General features: G+C 36.4%; 1 long non-coding RNA gene across 1 annotated transcript in view; it reads left to right on the forward strand.

Annotated features, from left to right (window-relative positions):
• The window catches only part of LOC120219983, a 68,069-nt gene extending 55,395 nt beyond the window's left edge, over positions 1-12,674 (forward strand). The window contains exon 2 of the long non-coding RNA XR_005525430.1: positions 12,530-12,674. This is a non-coding gene — a long non-coding RNA (uncharacterized LOC120219983). The remainder of the gene's footprint in view (positions 1-12,529) is intronic.
• The last annotated feature ends 651 nt before the right edge of the window (positions 12,675-13,325 follow it).

Genomic DNA, 13,325 nt, shown 5'->3' on the forward strand with positions numbered 1-13,325 from the left:
GAGGATGTGGAGAAACAGGCACCCTCCTACACTGTTGGTGGGAATGTAAACTGGTACAGCCTCTCTGGAAAACAGTGTGGAAGTTCCTCAAAAAATTAACAATAGAACTCCCCTATGACCCAGCAATAGTACTGCTAGGAATTTTCCCAAGGTATATAGAAATGCTGAGGCATAGGAGCACATGTACCCGAATGTTCATAGCAGCACTCTCAACAATAGCTAAAACATGGAAAGAGCCTAAATGTCCATCAACGGATGAATGGATCAGCAAGATGTAGTTTATCTATACAATGGAATACTACATGGCAATGAGAAACAATGAAATCTGGCCTTGTATAGCAACATGGATGGACCTTGAGGGTGTTATGCTGAGCGAAATAAGTCAGGCAGAGAAGGAGAAATATCATATGTTTGCACGTATAGGGGGATTAGGCGGAACTTAACTGAGGACCATGGGGGAGAAGAAGGGGGGAAATGGTGGGGGAAAGGGGGAGAGGCAAACCATGAGAGACTCTTGAATGCTGAGAACAAACAGGACTGATGGGTGTCGGGGGGAGGGGGCAGATAGACATGGAGGAGAGCACTTGTTGGGATGAGCACTGGGTGTTATATGGAAACCAACTTGACAATAAACTATTTGTAAAAAAAAAAAAAAAAAAAAAAAAAAAAAGTGGCTTCCCAGTACAAAAGTCTTAACTTTTCCTTAGGAGTGGTTGCTTGGCCACCATCTTCTACGGACCTTTAGTCCAACCTTTGAGCCCATGGATCAAGTCTCTGAAATATTCTTATTTTTTTTCCCCACAAAAATTGCCTCCAATTGCAACTGAGTAGCTTTCTTAACTTGCTTCCTCTCGTAAACAGTTGAGATACAGAAGAAGTGTTTTTGGTTTTTTTTTTTAATTTTAGCAATCTTAGTTCCTTTTAATCTACACTTTGGTTCTTTTCCTGATAGATCTCCCATAAAAACTTGTGGGATTTTATATATTAGATTCTAGTTTACTCTATCCGATAAAATCCCCAATGTCAATTTATTTGACTGCCTTTCTAGAGGCAGATGTCTTTTTGGTGGTTAAGATTTTGTGTAACTACACCCTTATTATTCTCAGAAGCCTTGTGTGTATGTTGGAGAGGCTGTTCCACACCTCTGTGACTCTTTCAGGATTTTAACAAAGGGTTTTACGGACGCATCCTTGATTTGATCTTTGTTCTCAATTTAGTTCTCATTCTATCCTCACTCTATTGGAAATTGCTTTTCTTGGAGTTCATCAAAAAGTTAAAAATAGAATTACCCTATGGTACAGCAGTTGCACTACTAGGTATCTACCCAAAGGATACAAAAGTACTGATTGAAAGGATACATGCAGCCTGGCATTTATAGCAGTGTTACCTCTATTAGCCAAATTACAGAAAGTTCCCACTGTCCATTGACGGATGAATGGATAAAGAATATATATATGTATACACACACACACACACACAACACACACACACACACACACAAGGAAATATTACTCAGCCATGAAAAAGAATGAAATTTTGCCATTTGCGATGTTAATAGAGTGTATTGTGCCAAGCAAAATAAGTCAGTCAGAGAAAGACAAACACCATATGGTTTTGCACATCTGTGGAAATGAGGAAACAAAACAGATTAACATGAGAGAGGGAGAAAAAGAGAGGCAATCCAGAAAAGAGACTCTTAACTATAGAGGACAAACTGAGGGTTGCTGGAGAAGAGATGGGTAGGGGGATGGGTCTAATGGGTGAGGGGTTTAAGGTGGCACTTGTGATGCGCATTGGGTGTTGTATGTACGTGGTGAATCACTAAATTCTACACCTGGAACTAAATAATAATAATAATAATTTGCTAGTTGAAGGTACTGGAAATGAGAAACAATTTTGTTTTCCAGTCCAACTTGTCCTACCCCTTTGTTTTTCTTTTAATTTCTGTCTGGAAAAAAAAAATAAATGAATTCTGTTTGAAAATAGTTTATTTTTAGCATCTCTCTCCGTTTTCACACCTTAGCTTAGAGACTAAAAGAACCTGACTGATACTTGCAAATTCTTTTGTGAAACCATCTTGTCAATGCCCAGCGACATAGCAGACACATTCTTTGTCTCCCTTGTTGCAACAGATGACAGTTTTGCCACTTGGTCTTCAACTTTGTAGCACAGGCCAGTCTTTGCAAGTTTCCCCACTGCTTTTCCAGCTTCAGTTTACTGTCCAGTCCTACATCCAATGCTATATCTTTTTAGGTTAGCCAACAGCCTCATACCCCTTCTAGGTATCTTTTTATATATCCATTCACTTGTTTGTGTTAAACACACACACACACACACACACACACACACACACAAAACTTAGTGTCTTGAAAAATCAACCTTTTTTTTTTTTTAAAAAAAAAAACACCTATTTATTTTCTTTCTCAGCTCATAATTCTGTGGGTCTGCAATTTGGGCTGGGCTCAGTGGTGGCTTTTGTGTTCCACGTGAGCTTGGCTCACTTCATTTGGGCCAGCTCTTGTATCTGCTGTTAGCTGGCAGGCTGGTTGGAGGCTAGCTTCTCCAGGAGGGCCTCACAGACTTGTCTGGTGATTGGCTTCTGTTATCTGAACAGATGGTATAATTGAGTCACGTGCGTCTTGTCACATAGTAGGCTTGCCAAGGCTTATTCGTACAATGGTGGTAGCAAGAGATCCCAGGAGTGGCAAATGGGCAAGTCCCAATGTGTAAGCACTTTTCAAATGTTTGCTTGTGCCATACTTTGCCTATATCCTTTTGGCCAAAACGGTTCACAAAGCTCATCCATATTCAAGAGCTGGGGAAATGGGTACTTACTCTTCTTCAGAGAAATGAAGGATTTTGGTCATTTGAAAAATCTACCACATCTTGGGGCACCTGAGTGGCTCAGTCAGTTAAGAATCTCATCCTTGATTTTGGCTCAGGTCGTGATCTTGTGGTTTGTGGGATTGAGCCATGACAGGCTCTGTGCCAACAGCAAGGTGCTTGCTTGGGATCCTCTCACTCCCTCTCTCTTTCTCTCTCAAAGAAATAAAACATTTTTTAAATAAAGTCTACCACATCCTGGAAACACTTTATGACCACAGTCTATCCACGGTGTAATATTTTCAGCACCCATGGAATTCACAAGGGAAATGGGACTTGTGTTATAGCTACATTTTCGAGGGTGTATTTGGTAGACTGATAGAATAAACCTCAGGTGTATTTATTGCATATGTGAAAAATATATTCTCAATGCAGATAACAAAGCAAATATTTGCCTGACCTTTTAAGCTTTATGTACTATTGATAATTAATACATGCATGCTTTTGGTTAATATTGAGTTGTTCTCTTTGATTACTAATCTAAATATTTGTATAAAACAATATAGGCCAAGTCTATGCATGACACATCTTGTAGAAAGCAGTACTACTCACTTCATATCAGGTCAAATTTTTATAGATTTTTCTGTGTAAATATCAGTGTTTGAAGTGGATAACGGTATACTGTCTCATGCAACATCCACTCTGTCCCCTTTTGGTGTACTGTCTTGAATTGTGGAAGCCTAAAAGATAAAACTGAATTTCCCCCAATCCTTGCATCTAATCTTCTTAGTATTATCTGATATCTACCAGGCAGATTTACAGCTGAGATTTGTTAAGGTGGAAATAAGTCAAGTGCAAGGAGAGAGCATCCTCTAGGGGAGAATTTTAATTTTCCTGGAATAGCTATAGAACAAGTCTTCAATAACAAAAATGCAAATATTGTTTTGCTAAATTTGAGTCTCAACAGGAAAGACAGGACACACTGTCTATTTATAAAAGCCCCATTGGTTAAGGTCTGCATGGTATGTAGGACATCTTAATGAATACAATAAGTGCCCTGGTCTAGCAGCAGTAGGGATGCCCTCTAACCCTATCCCAAAGGAGTGAGAAATGGATATTAAACTGGAGTAGAGAGGGAGAGAGAGTTGTGCAGGGCAAGTTGCCCAGAGGAACATAGCCATCCTGAGGCAACCTAATAGAACCTAAAGGATTTAGGGAAGGACCTAAATCAATAAATGTCATAAACTCACTCTCTTTCTTCTCTCCAGTTTTTTCACAGTATCCCCATTGGTCCATCCAAAGAGAATCCATATGGGTCAATACCTTGTTAGGGGAGTCTGGTAGATCAGCCTTTTGGAGAAGAGAGTGAAGTGGAAAAGTGTTGAGAGTATATACGGAAGAGCAAATGGCTAATATGTGGTTCAGGTTCATCATAGTTGTCAAACATTTGATTCATGGCATTTTAAATGGTAAGCAGATGCCATCATGGTGTTTTCACTAGAACAGTACCAAAGTTCTGTTCTGTCTAACATCCAAATTTGGCTCTTGGGCTGAGATAGAAATTCGTTAAGCTAGCTAATGCCCTTAATGCATCCTTTTCTGCTTAGAAGGGATTTTTTTGCTGGTAACAAAGAACCATATCTATATAGTAGTGATAATGAGTAAATGAAAGAATAAATATGTGAGAATAATCTATGACCTTACTTAAAACTGGAACATCAAATTAAAACAGAAGATAAATGTGAAATTATGTTCACATTAAAGGCAAAATATTTTGGTGATTTTAATGTACAATATAGTAATAGATTATTATTTGAAATGACCAATGTGTTTAAGTCTTAAAGAAACATAGAGAGGAGAGAAAAAAATGTCACTACCAGATGTAGGCGAAAACTACTTAGTGACATCCTTCAAAGACCACTGAAGTTATTTTTTTCCTATAACTTTTGTATCTAGTATAAATCCCAAAGTTATTTGTTTCTGATTTAGATATATCCCAACAATTTGTTTCTGATTTAGATATATCCCATCCAATTTGGTTTCACTGATACCTTTTCAGAATCTATAGAGAGCCATCCTCTTTCCAGGAAAAGAATATGTGCCCCTCCATAAAATTTCAGAGATTATGGATTCCTTCCAGGATACTTATGAATGTGAAGTTAACAGTCCTTATTTGGGAGAGCTATGAACAAATGAGATAATGAGAGATGGATGAAAGTTTGTAGCTAGTACATAGTCAGTGCCAATTCCCACTGCTACAGCAATCCTACGGTTATTCCAAAGAGAAACCCAGTTCATTGAAGATGGGCTACCATATTTTGTGGCACGTGGTAGACTTTGTCTAAGGGGAAAGTACCTTAATCTAGAGTCAGAATTGTTTATCAGCCTACATTAAAAAGTTTGCTAACAACCCTGAGCTGCCTCTAAAACTTGTTAAATAGCAGAACTAATCATTTTCTTCTAAATTTGTAATCACTTGAGAAGTGAATGACTTTGTATCGGAAACCACATTTGCTTTTATTAAGTTCTTGAGCTGCGGCAAGTCACACATTTCCTGGAGTCTATATGAAGCAAGACAGCAGAAACTGGCACAATTCATATATAAAATTGGGAAGCTATATTGAATAGGATCCATTAAATTTATATTAAATTGTGTTTTACATTTTCAAACCGTGAGCAGTGGGAAGAAAATATATGTAGTGAGGGAGATACATGCATAAAGGCACACTATGTATACATTTGAGCATTATTTTTGTCACTTACAAATCAGCCTTCAGCACCATCTTCAATAACAAAAATGTAAGAAATCTATTTTAAGTATTCTTGAGGCAAGTAACAGGGTGTGTGGTACATATAACTTTTTCCCCTCACCCTACATGTTATACCGTCTGGGCTCAAGTAGTTTTTAGGTGGTTCTAGGCTTTTGTTGTCCTGTTTTTTAATTCTTTTTGTAAACCCTTGTTTCTTTGAGAATTAGATAAATAAATGAAGATTTATAAAAAGACATGGTAGAATTGTGCATCTAAAACACAGGTTTTCCAGACTAGAAAATACAAGGGGAAATTATTGAAACAAGGGGGATATATGACAAATATGACTAGTTAGGCGTTAATGGCACCTCTTACTTTGTTAACTAAAACGCCTTTTTTAATTTAAAAGGTTATCATTTAATGTAGTAGCGCAGCCATTATTAATTGAAGTATCATGTTTGTTTGGCTTAAAAGATAATATAATCTGATGTTCCAGCTTTGTTTTTCTTTTTCAAGATTGCTTTGACTATTCGGGGTCTTTTGTGATTCCATACAAATTTTAGGATTGTTTATTATGGTTCTGTGAAAAATGTTGGTGGGATTTTGATAGGGATTGCATTAAATGTTTAAACTGCTTTGGGTAGTATAGACATTATCCAATGCAACACCCAAAAAACCAATAATCCAGTTAAGAAATGAGCATAAGACATGAATAGACATTTTTCCAGAGAACGCACCCAAATGGTCAACAGACACATGAAAAGATGCTCAACATCACTCATCATCAGGGAAATACAAGTCAAAACCATGATGAGATACCATGTCACATCTGTCAAAATGGCAAAAATTAACAATACAGGACATAAGAGATGTTGGTGAGGATGTGGAGAAAGTGGAACCCTCTTACACTGTTGGTGGGAATGCAAGCCGGCGCAGCTACTCTGGAAAAACAGTATGAAGGTTCCTAAAAGTTATAAAAGAGCTACCTTATGACTCAACAATTGTACTACTAGTTATTTATCCAGAGGATATAAAAATACTGATTTGAAGGAGCACATATACTCTGATGTTTATAGCAGAGTTATCAATAATAGCCAAATTATGGAAAGAGCCCAAATGTCCTTTGACTGATGAACGGATGAAGAAGATGTAGTATATTAATACAATGGTATAATACTCAGCCACGAAAAAGAATGAAATCTTGCCATTTGCAACAATGTAGACAAAGCTAGAGAGTATTATGCTAAGGAAAGTAAGTCAGAGAAAAACACATATCATATAATTTCATTCATATGTGGAATTTAGGAAACAAAACAGATGCACAAAGGGGAAGTGAACAAAAAGGAGAGGGAAGCATAACATAAGAGACTCTTAATTATAGAGAATAAGCCGACGGTTGTTCGAGGGGAGGTAGTCAGGGGATGGATGAAATGGGTGATGGGTATTAAGCAGGGCACTTATTGTGTTGAGTACCCAGTGTTATATGTAAGTGAAGAATCACTAAATTCTACTCCTAAAAGCAGTATCACACTGTATGTTAACTAACTAGAATTTAAATAAAAATTTGAGAAAAATAATTTTATTATTAGCTTCTGAAATGTCCAATTTGTTGATTTATAATTCTCTCTGCTGTGGCACTAATCTTTCTCCATTATGACTCTGTGTTTGTGGAAATCAAACAAGCATTCTTTAGCAAATGACTTCTTTTATATGAAGGCTTAAACATGTAGATTACATTCAGTTTATAAGAGAAGAAGGGAAACACAGCCAATTGGTTGGAATGTGAAGCTAACTTGTTAATTACATTCTTCATCGCCATGAATATGCATTTGACAAACTGAATATGCAAATAACAATGGCCACACAATATATAAAAATAGAACTCTGACCCACAGAGTCGGTCCAGTAGCAAACGGTACAGGTAGACAAGCAACAACCCCTGTGGCAATCAGCACAAAATGACCAGATCTACATATAACTGACAGCTTTTCTTATTTTTGCCCCTGCTCCCACCCTAGGACCAACTGGAAAGAGCCAACTGTGCAGTGTCTAACTGATCACATAGGATGCCCACTTTTAGTTAGCCCATCTACAAATTTCCCATGACCATAAGCTCCAGTTATGTCATGCCTAAAGCCTTCCCTTTGTTCCACTATAAAGCTATTGTTTTCTTCTTGCCTTTGAGTCTCTGCGGAACCTGAGTGATGGAGGTTGACTCCATTGTTGCAGCACACTGAGTAAATAGGCATTGCTTTTCCATGCTTAATAGACATGGACAGAGATAACTTGTCCATGTCTATTAAGGTCTATCTCTGTTAGCACTCTGAGGTTATTTCTGTATTGGTTCTTACATGAGAGAAGTAGTGTGTTTGCTGACCTGCCTTCCCCATGAGAGTGAGATACCCTAGAAGGAAATGTGCCTTACAATGTATGACAGAATCTGCTACAGAGTAGTGTTTCTGAGAAATACTTATCCCTTTATTTGTTGAGTGGGTGACCTCGATTAGCACTGTGTTTGTAGCAGGACATCAAGGTAACCATACATGGACTCTAATCTCAAAACACTTAAAACTTCTCATTACTTTTCCAGGCAAAAGTTGTCCTTGCAACTTTTGATGATGTCCAAAGATAACTGGATTATTTCTGAAAACAAGATAGCATCATTTTGGATTCAGAGACTGCTATTTAGATAAAGTATTTTTACCAGTTTCATAAAATTTCATGACTCATTAAACCATTTTGCTCTTGCTCAGTTTTAGACCCAAACCCTATTTAGTAGTTCAATTTTAGTTTGCTCTTAATGGAAATTTATTCCTGCCAGTCCCTTGAAATCCTAATGTTCAGGAATTATAGGTTTAAGACCATATTTATTTTATCCCCTCCATTATAAAATAATTTTATGTTAGAATTTGTTCTAAATCAGAATGACTGATTTAGGTGAAAGAAGTGATCAATATTTAGAAGAATGATACTTTTGAAAACATATTCCTTTTGCATTCTTTCTTTGAGGATGACTTATTTTATTTCTTTCTGTTTATTCTATTATGGCAATAAACAATGGAAAAGCAAAGCAAGCATTTTCTTTGCTATGTGCATTATTTTCCTATGTCCAAAAGGCTTTTCTTTTAGTTCTTTATCTCTTGAAAATACAATTTATTCTCTTTGGTCTCCTTCCCCGACCTTTTTCACTATCTGTCATTCTTCAAATATTTGAGCACTAATTGTACTAGGCATTGGAGATACAGTGATGAACAAGACAGACAGAACCCTGGTCCTCATGGAACTTAGATCTATTTGGAAGAAGGTACACAAGCTAACTAACATGACAGCTGAAACTTGTGGAAAATGCTATTAATTAAATAACATTGTTGATGCAATAGGAAGAGACTAGGAATTGATTGCAATGGTTCTTCCAAGAAGGCTATTAGGGAAGGCCCATCTGTGGAGCAGATATTTAAGCTAAATGTACTCTGTCCCTTTTATTTTTCTTATTCTTCAGTTTGAAATAATGCATGTCAAAATCCAAGTTTCATCAATTAATTTAAGCTTTCTAAAATCCACATATTGTGACTTTGCTATTTGTTATAGGATATGGGCCATAGAGTAAGAACTATATATCTTCCTCTTAAAGAATTTTTTTTTACATTTATTTATTTTTGAGAGACAGAGACAGGCAGAGCATAACGGGGGGAGGGGCAGAGAGAGGGAGACACAGAATCCAAAGCAGGCTCCAGGCTCTGAGCTGTCAGCACAGAGCCTGACACGGGACCTGAACCCACACACCATGAGATCATGACCTGAGCCAAAGTCAGACGCTCAACCGACTGAGCCACCCAGGCACCCCTGGAACTATACATCTTTATCATGGCTAAGGTCATTCATGATAGGCTTAGAACTTAACTCATGAGATTTTTATTGTCATTCAAGGACAATTACAGAACAGCATCTATCACAATAGACTGGTTATCTTATGTTTTTCAACTGAAAATAAAAGTAAAATTGATAACATCTATTTCAGAAATTGGCAGTGTTTTCCTGTAGCGGGCCCTATAAGCAAATATTTTAGGCTTATGAAATGTATGGTCCACTACAACTACCTAACTCTGCTTTTGTGGGGAGAAAGTAGCCACAGATACTATTTCAGTGAATGAGCAGTACTGCATTCTAATAAAACTTTATTTCTAAAAACAATTGGTTGATTAGATTTGTTCCCCAGACTCTAGTTTGGCAACTCCTGACCTATCTAATGGTTATGAGGTGTAAATGAGGTAATTGGGTGAATATACTAAGCACAGTGATTGTCACATTGTTGAGTCCTCAATAAAGGTGTTATGGTATTTAGGAAAATTATGATTTGTATCATCATGAATCTTATAAAGGTGTCAAGTCCAGAGCAAAATTCTTAGTTTTATCCATCATCACACATTTTACTTTAGTGCCCTTTAGTTTTCCTCAATAAAAGTCACTTCTATATGGAATTCCTTTCAGCCTTAGCCAAGAGAGCAATAGATGAATATGGTGAGGAATTCATGGGTACTCTGATTGACTGTTAACCTAAACATACTTTTATTGAGGTTTTTCTGGTTCTTTTTTTTATGTGAGGACATGTTTTAGTACCTTTAAATAATATGAAAAATAATAAATATCTTACACATAGTTCCCCAAAGGGCAATGCATTGTAATCAGTATCCCTGAAAACAGTAGTCCCCGTGGCTATTTGCTCTCCGTTCTGTTCTTATAGTCTGTCTTTTTTTCCTTTATTTGTTTCTGTACTTAGAATATATACGTCATCCCTGGGCACTTTTATATTTTCATTTCCTTCAAGTGTTGTTGTACTTAACTTTACAGCACAATGTGGAGTTTAGAAACAAAACAGTCTAAAAACTGCTGCTGCAAGCTTGCCTGGAAAGTTCTTTCAAATTCAGAAAGAAGATTTTAAATTTTTTGTCATCAAGAACAGTAGAATACATCATTAGATTAAGCATGAAGGTTCCTGTTTGTATCAATTAAGGTATACCCTTCTATTTTGTGTGGCTAAATTATTTTGAAATGCATTTCAGTACATTAACACAGAGCAAGTGAAAAGGTAAAATATTTTTGAAATTGTTGAAAGACTTGTTTTTCCAGCATGAAATTAAGTATTAGGCCAAAGAAAGAGGTACTAACGTTAGGAAATATACAAAATGTTACCCTTCAAAGTGCCATCTTCATTTATCATAATAAATACTGGCAGAACAACATATTGCATTTTAGTTTATGTTTGGTGTGATTTACATTCAGAGAAAAATTAACTACATGAATTCAATCACCTAAAAATGTGGTGATTACTAATATGCCTCCAAATATATGTTTTCCAATCCTGGAGGAGTGAGAAATTTCAAGTATCCAGAAAGCACATCGGATTGGAATGGTGTAGACAACTGAAAACGTTGAATGTATGAAAGAAACCAGTCAATTGAGGGAGGAGAGGATTGCTGACTCAAAGTAATGGGAAAGCTGATATATTAAAGTGGTAGCAAACTTTTAGGCTATAAAATTCCCAATAGCTTAAGTAGGAGGAAGGACTTTTTTGCACGAGGATGGAATTCATGATGTAAATCAATGGTTCTGAACCTGTTTTGGGTCTCTGAGTTGATGGAGGATATACACCAATGATATGCAAATGTTTGCTTAGGATTTCAGCCTCGTAGATCAACTACTTTGGGGAAGGAGTTTGCATGGACCCCAGATTGAAAATGCACAGAATAAAAGAGAAAAATTTCTAATAAGTAGAACTGTTGAAAAGCTGTGAAAACACAGCTTGATGAATTTCCCTTCACAAAAAGAGTTTTGGGTGGACAGGAGTGAATACATGATTACCTGTCTCATATTTAACAGAAGGAATTATTGTTTAATTAATTAATTGTATACTTTCTATTGTCAGTCCTCTCTCTGATTCTTTGATCAATAGATATGTTTAGATATGTATATTTTTTAAAAGGTGGTATCTGCTACTCAGCAGACTTGTTGAATCCTTTCCTCAAAGTATATATAAAACTGGGCTAACTGAATCCTCCATCCATATAAAAGTGCCTGCACAGATATGAATCAATAATTAGTGCAAATCCTTACCAAGACCTTTTTGACATCATTACAAGTATGGAGCATGCTATATATCTATAGCAGTACAGAAGACAGCATTCTACCATGAAAATTGTGTTCATTTGTATATTTCATTAGATATTTATTTTTAAATATACAGGTCATAGAATCTTCTTGTTTAGAGATTTCTCTGAAAATTCTGTTATTTGGCTTACGAGAGAATTCAGGAAACCAAGATTGTTTTGAGAATATTTTTTGTTTTGGAAAGGAGGGGATTCAGAACTCCATCTAATGAAGAGGAAATGCATTTTTGCCCAAATACAATACTAAAACCAACCATTAGCCTGTATTTTTAAATGATAATATTGAATATAGATACATTATCTAGCCTTTTCACATATCTGTCTACTACTTTATAAAAAGGGCCCTCTGAAAGGGATGCAATCACCACCATTTTATCCTGCATTTTATGAGAGACTGGTATGATTCAGTCAAAATGTGCTCTTTGGACCAGGGCCATCAACATCACTTTTAAGCTTGTTACAAATACGGATTCATGGCTATCACCTCAATTCTGCTCAGTCATAATCTCTGGTGATCAAATCCAGCAACTATTTTTAATATGCTTTCCGGAAAATTCTTATGTACACTAAAGTTTGAGAACCGCTGGTATAATTGAAATTAGGTGGGCTTTGTGGTCAAACATTCATTGTAATCTGAATTCCTCTATGTATTAATTCTCTAAACTTTTGGGTAATGATGTGTACTATTATTTGAGTTTTTACTTGGTACCAAGGTATCTACTTTGCATGTATTAGCTCACTTAATCCTCATTGCAACCTTATCTGTTATGTATTGTTTTACCCATTTTTCAGAGGAAGAAAGTAAGGTTGAGGATAGTGAATTTTCAGCTACATGATCCACTGAAAATTGAAATGAAGATGAATGTACAGCTCCAGTGTTAAGTATCAGTGTGGAATTTGCAACTTTTAATTAAAGGTGTTATGTTTGGGATTGGTACTTTGGCTTCTATTTTGAATTGTAAAATTAAAAAAATAAATTATTCATCACTAAGCGCCGATCCCCAAATTTTTACCTGCTTATATCTCAATGTATCAGCTACACAGTGCTTTAGTCAATGGTTTGCTAATGGCAGATTTGATATCGTAGAGTGTATCCATCGGCTTTAAACCATCGTTGATGATACTCTGAGTTAAATAATACCAGAGCCCTCATTGAGGGCTACACATAATCATTTTCCATGTTTGTGATTTGAATAGCACTTCTTTAGTGCATTATCATTTTTTGCAGTGTGTGGATTGAACCTAGGGTTAATTACATATTTTAGACTTAACCACCATTTCCACTTTCTGTACACTCCAACTAGACTTTTCCTAGACTGCCGGTTTCTTTATTGCCACACTAAAAGGATGATGTATTTTCCTGAGAAAGATGTCCTGAAATCACAGGGGTGTTTTGAGTGAAAGAAAAAAGGCTGAGTTGAGTTCAAGGCAAATAAATATGTAAAATATTCCTTCAGGACTAGGTCATGCCCTTTGCAGATGAAACGCTCACATGATAGTGCTGTGAATTGAAAATCAATGCCCTCTGGCCTAAAGGCAGTCTGAACACTTTTAATCAGCATTGCCTTCCTGACAGTGATTAGTGAGA

The sequence above is a fragment of the Hyaena hyaena genome, unplaced genomic scaffold (assembly GCF_003009895.1).
Source record: "Hyaena hyaena isolate Hyena2069 unplaced genomic scaffold, ASM300989v1 scaffold_662, whole genome shotgun sequence".
Classification (NCBI taxonomy): Eukaryota; Metazoa; Chordata; class Mammalia; order Carnivora; family Hyaenidae; genus Hyaena; species Hyaena hyaena.